Here is a 17,543-nt window from a genome sequence, read left to right as displayed (position 1 = left end):
ACTACTTCTTTAAAGTGACACTTGGCCCGGTGACCTTTGGGACATGGTTTGACCCCCTATAGGAATGTGCAATCATCTTGAAACGTTCAGATCACTTACAACTCAATAGATTCTACCTTCTTGTAGCGTTTCAGCCGGATTGGACCTTGTTTTCACACAAATGGACCCAGATTGATGTGAAATTGTGCTTCGTGCAACATAATTCTGGGTGCCACTTACAAACCATAAGTGCTAATGACTCCATTCCTTTTTGTGGTTGTAGGGGCTGTTGATTGGAGTACATTAAAACAAACCTGATCTCTCTAGGACATTCAGAAGCCAAGTTATAAGCCCACAAATGTGTAACTGGACTACTTCTTTAAATTGACACCAGATCCGATGACCTTTGGGACATGGTTTGACCCCCTTAGGAAAGTGCTATCATCATGAAACGTTCAGATCACTTACAACTCAATAGATTCTACCTTCCTGTAACGTTTCAGCCTGATTGGACCTTGTTTTCACACAAATGGACCCAGAATGATGTGAAATTGTGCTTCGTGCAACATAATTCTGGGTGCCATTTACAAACCATAAGTGCTAATGACTCCATTCCTTTTTGTGGTTGTAGGGGCTGTTGATTGGAGTACACTAAAACAAACTTAACCTCTCTAGGACATTCAGAAGCCAAGTTATAAGCCCACAAAGGTGTAACTGGACTACTTCTTTAAAGTGACACCAGGCCCGGTGACCTTTGGGACATGGTTTTACCCCCTATAGGAATGTGCGATCATCTTGAAACGTTCAGATCACTTACAACTCAATATATTCTACCTTCTTGTAGCGTTTCAGCCTTATTGGACCTTGTTTTCACACAAATGGACCCAGAATGATGTGAAATTGTGCTTCGTGCAACATAATTCTGGGTGCCATTTACAAACCATAAGTGCTAATGTCTCCATTCCTTTTTGTGGTTGTAGGGGCTGTTGATTGGAGTACACTAAAGCAAACCTGATCGCTCTAGGAAATTCAGAAGCCAAGTTATAAGCCCACAAATGTGTAACTGGACTACTTCTTTAAATTGACACCAGATCCGGTGACCTTTGGGACATGGTTTGACCCCCTTAGGAAAGTGCTATCATCATGAAACGTTCAGATCACTTACAACTCAATAGATTCTACCTTCCTGTAACGTTTCAGCCTGATTGGACCTTGTTTTCACACAAATGGACCCAGAATGATGTGAAATTGTGCTTCGTGCAACATAATTCTGGGTGCCATTTACAAACAATAAGTGCTAATGACTCCATTCCTTTTTGTGGTTGTAGGGGCTTTTGATTGGAGTACACTAAAACAAACCTGATCTCTCTAGGACATTCAGAAGCCAAGTTATAAGCCCACAAATGTGTAACTGGACTACTTCTTTAAATTGACACCAGATCCGGTGACCTTTGGGACATGGTTTGACCCCCTTACGAAAGTGCTATCATCATGAAACGTTCAGATCACTTACAACTCAATAGATTCTACCTTCCTGTAACGTTTCAGCCTGATTGGACCTTGTTTTCACACAAATGAACCCAGAATGATGTGAAATTGTGCTTCGTGCAACATAATTCTGGGTGCCATTTACAAACCATAAGTGCTAATGACTCCATTCCTTTTTGTGATTGTAGGGGCTGTTGATTGGAGTATACTAAAACAAACCTGTTTTCTCTAGGACATTCAGAAGCCAAGTTATAAGCCCACAAATGTGTAACTGGACTGCTTCTTTAAATTGACACCAGATCCGGTGACCTTTGGGACATGGTTTGAGCCCCTTAGGAAAGTGCTATCATCATGAAACATTCAGATCACTTACAACTCAATAGATTCTACCTTCCTGTAATGTTTCAGCCGGATTGGACCTTGTTTTCACACAAATGGACCCAGAATGATGTGAAATTGTGCTTCGTGCAACATAATTCTGGGTGCCATTTACAAACCATAAGTGCTAATGACTCCATTCCTTTTTGTGGTTGTAGGGGCTGTTGATTGGAGTACACTAAAACAAACCTGACCTCTCTAGGACATTCAGAAGCCAAGTTAAAAGCCCACAAAGGTGTAACTGGACTACTTCTTTAAAGTGAGACCAGGCCCGGTGACCTTTGGGACATGGTTTGAAACCCTATAGGAATGTGCGATCATCATGAAACGTTCAGATCACTTACAACTCAATAGATTCTACCTTCTTGTAACGTTTCAGCCTGATTGGACCTTGTTTTCACACAAATGGACCCAGAATGATGTGAAATTGTGCTTCGTGCAATATAATTCTGGGTGCCATTTACAAACCATAAGTGCTAATGACTCCATTCCTTTTTGTGGTTGTAGGGGCTGTTGATTGGAGTACACTAAAACAAACCTAACCTCTCTAGGACATTCAGAAGCCAAGTTATAAGCCCACAAAGTTGTAACTGGACTACTTCTTTAAAGTGACACTTGGCCCGGTGACCTTTGGGACATGGTTTGACCCCCTATAGGAATGTGCAATCATCTTGAAACGTTCAGATCACTTACAACTCAATAGATTCTACCTTCTTGTAGCGTTTCAGCCGGATTGGACCTTGTTTTCACACAAATGGACCCAGAATGATGTGAAATTGTGCTTCGTGCAACATAATTCTGGGTGCCACTTACAAACCATAAGTGCTAATGACTCCATTCCTTTTTGTGGTTGTAGGGGCTGTTGATTGGAGTACATTAAAACAAACCTGATCTCTCTAGGACATTCAGAAGCCAAGTTATAAGCCCACACATGTGTAACTGGACTACTTCTTTAAATTGACACCAGATCCGATGACCTTTGGGACATGGTTTGACCCCCTTAGGAAAGTGCTATCATCATGAAACGTTCAGATCACTTACAACTCAATAGATTCTACCTTCCTGTAACGTTTCAGCCTGATTGGACCTTGTTTTCACACAAATGGACCCAGAATGATGTGAAATTGTGCTTCGTGCAACATAATTCTGGGTGCCATTTACAAACCATAAGTGCTAATGACTCCATTCCTTTTTGTGGTTGTAGGGGCTGTTGATTGGAGTACACTAAAACAAACCTAACCTCTCTAGGACATTCAGAAGCCAAGTTATAAGCCCACAAAGGTGTAACTGGACTACTTCTTTAAAGTGACACCAGGCCCGGTGACCTTTGGGACATGGTTTTACCCCCTATAGGAATGTGCGATCATCTTGAAACGTTCAGATCACTTACAACTCAATATATTCTACCTTCTTGTAGCGTTTCAGCCTTATTGGACCTTGTTTTCACACAAATGGACCCAGAATGATGTGAAATTGTGCTTCGTGCAACATAATTCTGGGTGCCATTTACAAACCATAAGTGCTAATGACTCCATTCCTTTTTGTGGTTGTAGGGGCTTTTGATTGGAGTACAATAAAACAAACCTGATCTCTCTAGGACATTCAGAAGCCAAGTTATAAGCCCACAAATGTGTAACTGGACTACTTCTTTAAATTGACACCAGATCCGGTGACCTTTGGGACATGGTTTGACCCCCTTAGGAAAGTGCTATCATCATGAAATGTTCAAATCACTTACAACTCAATAGATTCTACCTTCCTGTAACGTTTCAGCCTGATTGGACCTTGTTTTCACACAAATGAACCCAGAATGATGTGAAATTGTGCTTCGTGCAACATAATTCTGGGTGCCATTTACAAAGCATAAGTGCTAATGACTCCATTCCTTTTTGTGGTTGTAGGGGCTGTTGATTGGAGTATACTAAAACAAACCTGATCCCTCTTGGACATTCAGAAGCCAAGTTATAAGCCCACAAATGTGTAACTGGACTGCTTCTTTAAATTGACACCAGATCCGGTGACCTTTGGGACATGGTTTGAGCCCCTTAGGAAAGTGCTATCATCATGAAACATTCAGATCACTTACAACTCAATAGATTCTACCTTCCTGTAATGTTTCAGCCGGATTGGACCTTGTTTTCACACAAATGGACCCAGAATGATGTGAAATTGTGCTTCGTGCAACATAATTCTGGGTGCCATTTACAAACCATAAGTGCTAATGACTCCATTCCTTTTTGTGGTTGTAGGGGCTGTTGATTGGAGTACACTAAAACAAACCTGACCTCTCTAGGACATTCAGAAGCCAAGTTATAAGCCCACAAAGGTGTAACTGGACTACTTCTTTAAAGTGACACCAGGCCCGGTGACCTTTGGGACATGGTTTGAAACCCTATAGGAATGTGCGATCATCATGAAACGTTCAGATCACTTACAACTCAATAGATTCTACCTTCTTGTAACGTTTCAGCCTGATTGGACCTTGTTTTCACACAAATGGACCCAGAATGATGTGAAATTGTGCTTCGTGCAACATAATTCTGGGTGCCATTTACAAACCATAAGTGCTAATGACTCCATTCCTTTTTGTGGTTGTAGGGGCTGTTGATTGGAGTACACTAAAACAAACCTAACCTCTCTAGGACATTCAGAAGCCAAGTTATAAGCCCACAAAGGTGTAACTGGACTACTTCTTTAAAGTGACACTTGGCCCGGTGCCCTTTGGGACATGGTTTGACCCCCTATAGGAATGTGCAATCATCTTGAAACGTTCAGATCACTTACAACTCAATAGATTCTACCTTCTTGTAGCGTTTCAGCCGGATTGGACCTTGTTTTCACACAAATGGACCCAGAATGATGTGAAATTGTGCTTCGTGCAACATAATTCTGGGTGCCACTTACAAACCATAAGTGCTAATGACTCCATTCCTTTTTGTGGTTGTAGGGGCTGTTGATTGGAGTACATTAAAACAAACCTGATCTCTCTAGGACATTCAGAAGCCAAGTTATAAGCCCACAAATGTGTAACTGGACTACTTCTTTAAATTGACACCAGATCCGATGACCTTTGGGACATGGTTTGACCCCCTTAGGAAAGTGCTATCATCATGAAACATTCAGATCACTTACAACTCAATAGATTCTACCTTCCTGTAACGTTTCAGCCTGATTGGACCTTGTTTTCACACAAATGGACCCAGAATGATGTGAAATTGTGCTTCGTGCAACATAATTCTGGGTGCCATTTACAAACCATAAGTGCTAATGACTCCATTCCTTTTTGTGGTTGTAGGGGCTGTTGATTGGAGTACACTAAAACAAACCTAACCTCTCTAGGACATTCAGAAGCCAAGTTATAAGCCCACAAAGGTGTAACTGGACTACTTCTTTAAAGTGACACCAGGCCCGGTGACCTTTGGGACATGGTTTTACCCCCTATAGGAATGTGCGATCATCTTGAAACGTTCAGATCACTTACAACTCAATATATTCTACCTTCTTGTAGCGTTTCAGCCTTATTGGACCTTGTTTTCACACAAATGGACCCAGAATGATGTGAAATTGTGCTTCGTGCAACATAATTCTGGGTGCCATTTACAAACCATAAGTGCTAATGACTCCATTCCTTTTTGTGGTTGTAGGGGCTTTTGATTGGAGTACAATAAAACAAACCTGATCTCTCTAGGACATTCAGAAGCCAAGTTATAAGCCCACAAATGTGTAACTGGACTACTTCTTTAAATTGACACCAGATCCGGTGACCTTTGGGACATGGTTTGACCCCCTTAGGAAAGTGCTATCATCATGAAATGTTCAAATCACTTACAACTCAATAGATTCTACCTTCCTGTAACGTTTCAGCCTGATTGGACCTTGTTTTCACACAAATGAACCCAGAATGATGTGAAATTGTGCTTCGTGCAACATAATTCTGGGTGCCATTTACAAAGCATAAGTGCTAATGACTCCATTCCTTTTTGTGGTTGTAGGGGCTGTTGATTGGAGTATACTAAAACAAACCTGATCTCTCTTGGACATTCAGAAGCCAAGTTATAAGCCCACAAATGTGTAACTGGACTACTTCTTTAAATTGACACCAGATCCGGTGACCTTTGGGACATGGTTTGACCCCCTTACGAAAGTGCTATCATCATGAAACATTCAGATCACTTACAACTCAATAGATTCTACCTTCCTGTAACGTTTCAGCCTGATTGGACCTTGTTTTCACACAAATGGACCCAGAATGATGTGAAATTGTGCTTCGTGCAACATAATTCTGGGTGCCATTTACAAACCATAAGTGCTAATGACTCCATTCCTTTTTGTGGTTGTAGGGGCTGTTGATTGTAGTACACTAAAACAAACCTAACCTCTCTAGGACATTCAGAAGCCAAGTTATAAGCCCACAAAGGTGTAACTGGACTACTTCTTTAAAGTGACACTTGGCCCGGTGACCTTTGGGACATGGTTTGACCCCCTATAGGAATGTGCAATCATTTTGAAACGTTCAGATCACTTACAACTCAATAGATTCTACCTTCTTGTAGCGTTTCAGCCGGATTGGACCTTGTTTTCACACAAATAGACCCAGAATGATGTGAAATTGTGCTTCGTGCAACATAATTCTGGGTGCCACTTACAAACCATAAGTGCTAATGACTCCATTCCTTTTTGTGGTTGTAGGGGCTGTTGATTGGAGTACACTAAAACAAACCTAACCTCTCGGACATTCAGAAGCCAAGTTATAAGCCCACAAAGGTGTAACTGGACTACTTCTTTAAAGTGACACTTGGCCCGGTGACCTTTGGGACATGGTTTGAAACCCTATAGGAATGTGCGATCATCATGAAACGTTCAGATCACTTACAACTCAATAGATTCTACCTTCTTGTAACGTTTCAGCCTGATTGGACCTTGTTTTCACACAAATGGACCCAGAATGATGTGAAATTGTGCTTCGTGCAACATAATTCTGGGTGCCATTTACAAACCATAAGTGCTAATGACTCCATTCCTTTTTGTGGTTGTAGGGGCTGTTGATTGGAGTACACTAAAACAAACCTAACCTCTCTAGGACATTCAGAAGCCAAGTTATAAGCCCACAAAGGTGTAACTGGACTACTTCTTTAAAGTGACACTTGGCCCGGTGACCTTTGGGACATGGTTTGACCCCCTATAGGAATGTGCGATCATCTTGAAACGTTCAGATCACTTACAACTCAATAGATTCTACCTTCTTGTAGCGTTTCAGCCGGATTGGACCTTGTTTTCACACAAATGGACCCAGAATGATGTGAAATTGTGCTTCGTGCAACATAATTCTGGGTGCCATTTACAAACCATAAGTGCTAATGACTCCATTCCTTTTTGTGGTTGTAGGGGCTTTTGATTGGAGTACAATAAAACAAACCTGATCTCTCTAGGACATTCAGAAGCCAAGTTATAAGCCCACAAATGTGTAACTGGACTACTTCTTTAAATTGACACCAGATCCGGTGACCTTTGGGACATGGTTTGACCCCCTTAGGAAAGTGCTATCATCATGAAATGTTCAAATCACTTACAACTCAATAGATTCTACCTTCCTGTAACGTTTCAGCCTGATTGGACCTTGTTTTCACACAAATGAACCCAGAATGATGTGAAATTGTGCTTCGTGCAACATAATTCTGGGTGCCATTTACAAAGCATAAGTGCTAATGACTCCATTCCTTTTTGTGGTTGTAGGGGCTGTTGATTGGAGTATACTAAAACAAACCTGATCTCTCTTGGACATTCAGAAGCCAAGTTATAAGCCCACAAATGTGTAACTGGACTACTTCTTTAAATTGACACCAGATCCGGTGACCTTTGGGACATGGTTTGACCCCCTTACGAAAGTGCTATCATCATGAAACGTTCAGATCACTTACAACTCAATAGATTCTACCTTCCTGTAACGTTTCAGCCTGATTGGACCTTGTTTTCACACAAATGAACCCAGAATGATGTGAAATTGTGCTTCGTGCAACATAATTCTGGGTGCCATTTACAAACCATAAGTGCTAATGACTCCATTCCTTTTTGTGATTGTAGGGGCTGTTGATTGGAGTATACTAAAACAAACCTGATTTCTCTAGGACATTCAGAAGCCAAGTTATAAGCCCTTAAATGTGTAACTGGACTGCTTCTTTAAATTGACACCAGATCCGGTGACCTTTGGGACATGGTTTGAGCCCCTTAGGAAAGTGCTATCATCATGAAACATTGAGATCACTTACAACTCAATAGATTCTACCTTCCTGTAATGTGCGTTCAGGTTTGTTTTAGTATACTCCAATCAACAGCCCCTACAACCACAAAAAGGAATGGAGTCATTAGCACTTATGGTTTTTAAATGGCACCCAGAATTATGTTGCACAAAGCACAATTTCACATCATTCTGGGTTCATTTGTGTGAAAACAAGGTCCAATCAGGCTGAAACGTTACAGGAAGGTAGAATCTATTGAGTTGTAAGTGATCTGAACGTTTCATGATGATAGCACTTTCCTAAGGGGGTCAAACCATGTCCCAAAGGTCACCGGATCTGGTGTCAGTTTAAAGAAGTAGTCCAGTTACACATTTGTGGGCTTATAACTTGGCTTCTGAATGTCCTAGAGCGATCAGGTTTGCTTTAGTGTACTCCAATCAACAGCCCCTACAACCACAAAAAGGAATGGAGACATTAGCACTTATGGTTTTTAAATGGCACCCAGAATTATGTTGCACGAAGCACAATTTCACATCATTCTGGGTTCATTTGTGTGAAAACAAGGTCCAATCAGGCTGAAACAATACAGGAAGGTAGAATCTATTGAGTTGTAAGTGATCTGAACGTTTCATGATGATCGCACTTTCCTAAGGGGGTCAAACCATGTCCCAAAGGTCACCGGATCTGGTGTCACTTTAAAGAAGTAGTCCAGTTACACATTTGTGGGCTTATAACTTGGCTTCGGAATGTCCTAGAGAGGTCAGGGTTGTTTTAGTGTACTCCAATCAACAGCCCCTACAACCACAAAAAGCAATGGAGTCATTAGCACTTATGGTTTGTAAATGGCACCCAGAATTATGTTGCACGAAGCACAATTTCACATCATTCTGGGTCCATTTGTGTGAAAACAAGGTCAAATGAGGCTGAAACGTTACAGGAAGGTAGAATCTATTGAGTTGTAAGTGATCTGAACGTTTCATGATGACAGCACTTTCCTAAGGGGGTCACACCATGTCCCAAAGGTCACCGGATCTGGTGTCAATTTAAAGAAGTAGTCCAGTTACACATTTGTGGGCTTATAACTTGGCTTCTGAATGTCCTAGAGAGATCAGGTTTGTTTTAGTGTACTCCAATCAACAGCCCCTACAACCACAAAAAGGAATGGAGTCATTAGCACTTATGGTTTTTAAATGGCACCCAGAATTATGTTGCACGAAGCACAATTTCACATCATTCTGGGTTCATTTGTGTGAAAACAAGGTCCAATCAGGCTGAAACGTTACAGGAAGGTAGAATCTATTGAGTTGTAAGTGATCTGAACGTTTCATGATGATAGCACTTTCCTAAGGGGGTCAAACCATGTCCCAAAGGTCATTGGATCTGGTGTCAATTTAAAGAAGTAGTCAAGTTACACATTTGTGGGCTTATAACTTGGCTTCTGAATGTCCTAGAGAGATCAGGTTTGTTTTAATGTACTCCAATCAACATCCCCTACAACCACAAAAAAGAATGGAGTCATTAGCACTTATGGTTTGTAAGTGGCACCCAGAATTATGTTGCACGAAGCACAATTTCACATCATTCTGGGTCTATTTGTGTGAAAACAAGGTCCAATCCGGCTGAAACGCTACAAGAAGGTAGAATCTATTGAGTTGTAAGTGATCTGAACGTTTCAAAATGATTGCACATTCCTATAGGGGGTCAAACCATGTCCCAAAGGTCATCGGGCCAAGTGTCACTTTAAAGAAGTAGTCCAGTTACACCTTTGTGGGCTTATAACTTGGCTTCTGAATGTCCTAGAGAGGTTAGGTTTGTTTTAGTGTACTCCAATCAACAGCCCCTACAACCACAAAAAGGAATGGAGTCATTAGCACTTATGGTTTGTAAATGGCACCCAGAATTATGTTGCACGAAGCACAATTTCACATCATTCTGGGTCCATTTGTGTGAAAACAAGGTCCAATCAGGCTGAAACGTTACAGGAAGGTAGAATCTATTGAGTTGTAAGTGATCTGAACGTTTCATGATGATAGCACTTTCGTAAGGGGGTCAAACCATGTCCCAAAGGTCACCGGATCTGGTGTCAATTTAAAGAAGTAGTCCAGTTACACATTTGTGGGCTTATAACTTGGCTTCTGAATGTCCAAGAGAGATCAGGTTTGTTTTAGTATACTCCAATCAACAGCCCCTACAACCACAAAAAGGAATTGAGTCATTAGCACTTATGCTTTGTAAATGGCACCCAGAATTATGTTGCACGAAGCACAATTTCACATCATTCTGGGTTCATTTGTGTGAAAACAAGGTCCAATCAGGCTGAAACGTTACAGGAAGGTAGAATCTATTGAGTTGTAAGTGATTTGAACATTTCATGATGATAGCACTTTCCTAAGGGGGTCAAACCATGTCCCAAAGGTCACCGGATCTGGTGTCAATTTAAAGAAGTAGTCCAGTTACACATTTGTGGGCTTATAACTTGGCTTCTGAATGTCCTAGAGAGATCAGGTTTGTTTTATTGTACTCCAATCAAAAGCCCCTACAACCACAAAAAGGAATGGAGTCATTAGCACTTATGGTTTGTAAATGGCACCCAGAATTATGTTGCACGAAGCACAATTTCACATCATTCTGGGTCCATTTGTGTGAAAACAAGGTCCAATAAGGCTGAAACGCTACAAGAAGGTAGAATATATTGAGTTGTAAGTGATCTGAACGTTTCAAGATGATCGCACATTCCTATAGGGGGTAAAACCATGTCCCAAAGGTCACCGGGCCTGGTGTCACTTTAAAGAAGTAGTCCAGTTACACCTTTGTGGGCTTATAACTTGGCTTCTGAATGTCCTAGAGAGGTTAGGTTTGTTTTAGTGTACTCCAATCAACAGCCCCTACAACCACAAAAAGGAATGGAGTCATTAGCACTTATGGTTTGTAAATGGCACCCAGAATTATGTTGCACGAAGCACAATTTCACATCATTCTGGGTCCATTTGTGTGAAAACAAGGTCCAATCAGGCTGAAACGTTACAGGAAGGTAGAATCTATTGAGTTGTAAGTGATCTGAACGTTTCATGATGATAGCACTTTCCTAAGGGGGTCAAACCATGTCCCAAAGGTCATCGGATCTGGTGTCAATTTAAAGAAGTAGTCCAGTTACACATTTGTGGGCTTATAACTTGGCTTCTGAATGTCCTAGAGAGATCAGGTTTGTTTTAATGTACTCCAATCAACAGCCCCTACAACCACAAAAAGGAATGGAGTCATTAGCACTTATGGTTTGTAAGTGGCACCCAGAATTATGTTGCACGAAGCACAATTTCACATCATTCTGGGTCCATTTGTGTGAAAACAAGGTCCAATCCGGCTGAAACGCTACAAGAAGGTAGAATCTATTGAGTTGTAAGTGATCTGAACGTTTCAAGATGATTGCACATTCCTATAGGGGGTCAAACCATGTCCCAAAGGTCACCGGGCCAAGTGTCACTTTAAAGAAGTAGTCCAGTTACACCTTTGTGGGCTTATAACTTGGCTTCTGAATGTCCTAGAGAGGTTAGGTTTGTTTTAGTGTACTCCAATCAACAGCCCCTACAACCACAAAAAGGAATGGAGTCATTAGCACTTATGGTTTGTAAATGGCACCCAGAATTATGTTGCACGAAGCACAATTTCACATCATTCTGGGTCCATTTGTGTGAAAACAAGGTCCAATCAGGCTGAAACGTTACAAGAAGGTAGAATCTATTGAGTTGTAAGTGATCTGAACGTTTCATGATGATCGCACATTCCTATAGGGTTTCAAACCATGTCCCAAAGGTCACCGGGCCTGGTGTCACTTTAAAGAAGTAGTCCAGTTACACCTTTGTGGGCTTATAACTTGGCTTCTGAATGTCCTAGAGAGGTCAGGTTTGTTTTAGTGTACTCCAATCAACAGCCCCTACAACCACAAAAAGGAATGGAGTCATTAGCACTTATGGTTTGTAAATAGCACCCAGAATTATGTTGCACGAAGCACAATTTCACATCATTCTGGGTCCATTTGTGTGAAAACAAGGTCCAATCCGGCTGAAACATTACAGGAAGGTAGAATCTATTGAGTTGTAAGTGATCTGAATGTTTCATGATGATAGCACTTTCCTAAGGGGCTCAAACCATGTCCCAAAGGTCACCGGATCTGGTGTCAATTTAAAGAAGCAGTCCAGTTACACATTTGTGGGCTTATAACTTGGCTTCTGAATGTCCTAGAGAAATCAGGTTTGTTTTAGTATACTCCAATCAACAGCCCCTACAATCACAAAAAGGAATGGAGTCATTAGCACTTATGGTTTGTAAATGGCACCCAGAATTATGTTGCACGAAGCACAATTTCACATCATTCTGGGTTCATTTGTGTGAAAACAAGGTCCAATCAGGCTGAAACGTTACAGGAAGGTAGAATCTATTGAGTTGTAAGTGATCTGAACGTTTCATGATGATAGCACTTTCGTAAGGGGGTCAAACCATGTCCCAAAGGTCACCGGATCTGGTGTCAATTTAAAGAAGTAGTCCAGTTACACATTTGTGGGCTTATAACTTGGCTTCTGAATGTCCAAGAGAGATCAGGTTTGTTTTAGTATACTCCAATCAACAGCCCCTACAACCACAAAAAGGAATGGAGTCATTAGCACTTATGCTTTGTAAATGGCACCCAGAATTATGTTGCACGAAGCACAATTTCACATCATTCTGGGTTCATTTGTGTGAAAACAAGGTCCAATCAGGCTGAAACGTTACAGGAAGGTAGAATCTATTGAGTTGTAAGTGATTTGAACATTTCATGATGATAGCACTTTCCTAAGGGGGTCAAACCATGTCCCAAAGGTCACCGGATCTGGTGTCAATTTAAAGAAGTAGTCCAGTTACACATTTGTGGGCTTATAACTTGGCTTCTGAATGTCCTAGAGAGATCAGGTTTGTTTTATTGTACTCCAATCAAAAGCCCCTACAACCACAAAAAGGAATGGAGTCATTAGCACTTATGGTTTGTAAATGGCACCCAGAATTATGTTGCACGAAGCACAATTTCACATCATTCTGGGTCCATTTGTGTGAAAACAAGGTCCAATAAGGCTGAAACGCTACAAGAAGGTAGAATATATTGAGTTGTAAGTGATCTGAACTTTTCAAGATGATCGCACATTCCTATAGGGGGTAAAACCATGTCCCAAAGGTCACCGGGCCTGGTGTCACTTTAAAGAAGTAGTCCAGTTACACCTTTGTGGGCTTATAACTTGGCTTCTGAATGTCCTAGAGAGGTTAGGTTTGTTTTAGTGTACTCCAATCAACAGCCCCTACAACCACAAAAAGGAATGGAGTCATTAGCACTTATGGTTTGTAAATGGCACCCAGAATTATTTTGCACGAAGCACAATTTCACATCATTCTGGGTCCATTTGTGTGAAAACAAGGCCCAATCAGGCTGAAACGTTACAGGAAGGTAGAATCTATTGAGTTGTAAGTGATCTGAACGTTTCATGATGATAGCACTTTCCTAAGGGGGTCAAACCATGTCCCAAAGGTCATCGGATCTGGTGTCAATTTAAAGAAGTAGTCCAGTTACACATGTGTGGGCTTATAACTTGGCTTCTGAATGTCCTAGAGAGATCAGGTTTGTTTTAATGTACTCCAATCAACAGCCCCTACAACCACAAAAAGGAATGGAGTCATTAGCACTTATGGTTTGTAAGTGGCACCCAGAATTATGTTGCACGAAGCACAATTTCACATCATTCTGGGTCCATTTGTGTGAAAACAAGGTCCAATCCGGCTGAAACGCTACAAGAAGGTAGAATCTATTGAGTTGTAAGTGATCTGAACGTTTCAAGATGATTGCACATTCCTATAGGGGGTCAAACCATGTCCCAAAGGTCACCGGGCCAAGTGTCACTTTAAAGAAGTAGTCCAGTTACACCTTTGTGGGCTTATAACTTGGCTTCTGAATGTCCTAGAGAGGTTAGGTTTGTTTTAGTGTACTCCAATCAACAGCCCCTACAACCACAAAAAGGAATGGAGTCATTAGCACTTATGGTTTGTAAATGGCACCCAGAATTATGTTGCACGAAGCACAATTTCACATCATTCTGGGTCCATTTGTGTGAAAACAAGGTCCAATCAGGCTGAAACGTTACAAGAAGGTAGAATCTATTGAGTTGTAAGTGATCTGAACGTTTCATGATGATCGCACATTCCTATAGGGTTTCAAACCATGTCCCAAACGTCACCGGGCCAAGTGTCACTTTAAAGAAGTAGTCCAGTTACACCTTTGTGGGCTTATAACTTGGCTTCTGAATGTCCTAGAGAGGTTAGGTTTGTTTTAGTGTACTCCAATCAACAGCCCCTACAACCACAAAAAGGAATGGAGTCATTAGCACTTATGGTTTGTAAATGGCACCCAGAATTATGTTGCACGAAGCACAATTTCACATCATTCTGGGTCCATTTGTGTGAAAACAAGGTCCAATCAGGCTGAAACGTTACAGGAAGGTAGAATCTATTGAGTTGTAAGTGATCTGAATGTTTCATGATGATAGCACTTTCGTAAGGGGGTCAAACCATGTCCCAAAGGTCACCGGATCTGGTGTCAATTTAAAGAAGTAGTCCAGTTACACATTTGTGGGCTTATAACTTGGCTTCTGAATGTCCAAGAGAGATCAGGTTTGTTTTAGTATACTCCAATCAACAGCCCCTACAACCACAAAAAGGAATGGAGTCATTAGCACTTATGCTTTGTAAATGGCACCCAGAATTATGTTGCACGAAGCACAATTTCACATCATTCTGGGTTCATTTGTGTGAAAACAAGGTCCAATCAGGCTGAAACGTTACAGGAAGGTAGAATCTATTGAGTTGTAAGTGATTTGAACATTTCATGATGATAGCACTTTCCTAAGGGGGTCAAACCATGTCCCAAAGGTCACCGGATCTGGTGTCAATTTAAAGAAGTAGTCCAGTTACACATTTGTGGGCTTATAACTTGGCTTCTGAATGTCCTAGAGAGATCAGGTTTGTTTTATTGTACTCCAATCAAAAGCCCCTACAACCACAAAAAGGAATGGAGTCATTAGCACTTATGGTTTGTAAATGGCACCCAGAATTATGTTGCACGAAGCACAATTTCACATCATTCTGGGTCCATTTGTGTGAAAAAAAGGTCCAATAAGGCTGAAACGCTACAAGAAGGTAGAATATATTGAGTTGTAAGTGATCTGAACGTTTCAAGATGATCGCACATTCCTATAGGGGGTAAAACCATGTCCCAAAGGTCACCGGGCCTGGTGTCACTTTAAAGAAGTAGTCCAGTTACACCTTTGTGGGCTTATAACTTGGCTTCTGAATGTCCTAGAGAGGTTAGGTTTGTTTTAGTGTACTCCAATCAACAGCCCCTACAACCACAAAAAGGAATGGAGTCATTAGCACTTATGGTTTGTAAATGGCACCCAGAATTATGTTGCACGAAGCACAATTTCACATCATTCTGGGTCCATTTGTGTGAAAACAAGGTCCAATCAGGCTGAAACGTTACAGGAAGGTAGAATCTATTGAGTTGTAAGTGATCTGAACGTTTCATGATGATAGCACTTTCCTAAGGGGGTCAAACCATGTCCCAAAGGTCATTGGATCTGGTGTCAATTTAAAGAAGTAGTCCAGTTACACATTTGTGGGCTTATAACTTGGCTTCTGAATGTCCTAGAGAGATCAGGTTTGTTTTAATGTACTCCAATCAACAGCCCCTACAACCACAAAAAGGAATGGAGTCATTAGCACTTATGGTTTGTAAGTGGCACCCAGAATTATGTTGCACGAAGCACAATTTCACATCATTCTGGGTCCATTTGTGTGAAAACAAGGTCCAATCCGGCTGAAACGCTACAAGAAGGTAGAATCTATTGAGTTGTAAGTGATCTGAACGTTTCAAGATGATTGCACATTCCTATAGGGGGTCAAACCATGTCCCAAAGGTCACCGGGCCAAGTGTCACTTTAAAGAAGTAGTCCAGTTACACCTTTGTGGGCTTATAACTTGGCTTCTGAATGTCCTAGAGAGGTTAGGTTTGTTTTAGTGTACTCCAATCAACAGCCCCTACAACCACAAAAAGGAATGGAGTCATTAGCACTTATGGTTTGTAAATGGCACCCAGAATTGTGTTGCACGAAGCACAATTTCACATCATTCTGGGTCCATTTGTGTGAAAACAAGGTCCAATCAGGCTGAAACGTTACAAGAAGGTAGAATCTATTGAGTTGTAAGTGATCTGAACGTTTCATGATGATCGCACATTCCTATAGGGTTTCAAACCATGTCCCAAAGGTCACCGGGCCTGGTGTCACTTTAAAGAAGTAGTCCAGTTACACCTTTGTGGGCTTATAACTTGGCTTCTGAATGTCCTAGAGAGGTCAGGTTTGTTTTAGTGTACTCCAATCAACAGCCCCTACAACCACAAAAAGGAATGGAGTCATTAGCACTTATGGTTTGTAAATGGCACCCAGAATTATGTTGCACGAAGCACAATTTCACATCATTCTGGGTCCATTTGTGTGAAAACAAGGTCCAATCCGGCTGAAACATTACAGGAAGGTAGAATCTATTGAGTTGTAAGTGATCTGAATGTTTCATGATGATAGCACTTTCCTAAGGGGCTCAAACCATGTCCCAAAGGTCACCGGATCTGGTGTCAATTTAAAGAAGCAGTCCAGTTACACATTTGTGGGCTTATAACTTGGCTTCTGAATGTCCTAGAGAAATCAGGTTTGTTTTAGTATACTCCAATCAACAGCCCCTACAATCACAAAAAGGAATGGAGTCATTAGCACTTATGGTTTGTAAATGGCACCCAGAATTATGTTGCACGAAGCACAATTTCACATCATTCTGGGTTCATTTGTGTGAAAACAAGGTCCAATCAGGCTGAAACGTTACAGGAAGGTAGAATCTATTGAGTTGTAAGTGATCTGAACGTTTCATGATGATAGCACTTTCGTAAGGGGGTCAAACCATGTCCCAAAGGTCACCGGATCTGGTGTCAATTTAAAGAAGTAGTCCAGTTACACATTTGTGGGCTTATAACTTGGCTTCTGAATGTCCAAGAGAGATCAGGTTTGTTTTAGTATACTCCAATCAACAGCCCCTACAACCACAAAAAGGAATGGAGTCATTAGCACTTATGCTTTGTAAATGGCACCCAGAATTATGTTGCACGAAGCACAATTTCACATCATTCTGGGTTCATTTGTGTGAAAACAAGGTCCAATCAGGCTGAAACGTTACAGGAAGGTAGAATCTATTGAGTTGTAAGTGATTTGAACATTTCATGATGATAGCGCTTTCCTAAGGGGGTCAAACCATGTCCCAAAGGTCACCGGATCTGGTGTCAATTTAAAGAAGTAGTCCAGTTACACATTTGTGGGCTTATAACTTGGCTTCTGAATGTCC

This window comes from Nothobranchius furzeri, chromosome 3, assembly GCF_043380555.1.
Source record: "Nothobranchius furzeri strain GRZ-AD chromosome 3, NfurGRZ-RIMD1, whole genome shotgun sequence".
NCBI classification, from domain to species: domain Eukaryota; kingdom Metazoa; phylum Chordata; class Actinopteri; order Cyprinodontiformes; family Nothobranchiidae; genus Nothobranchius; species Nothobranchius furzeri.
This window is presented reverse-complemented; position numbering follows the sequence as displayed.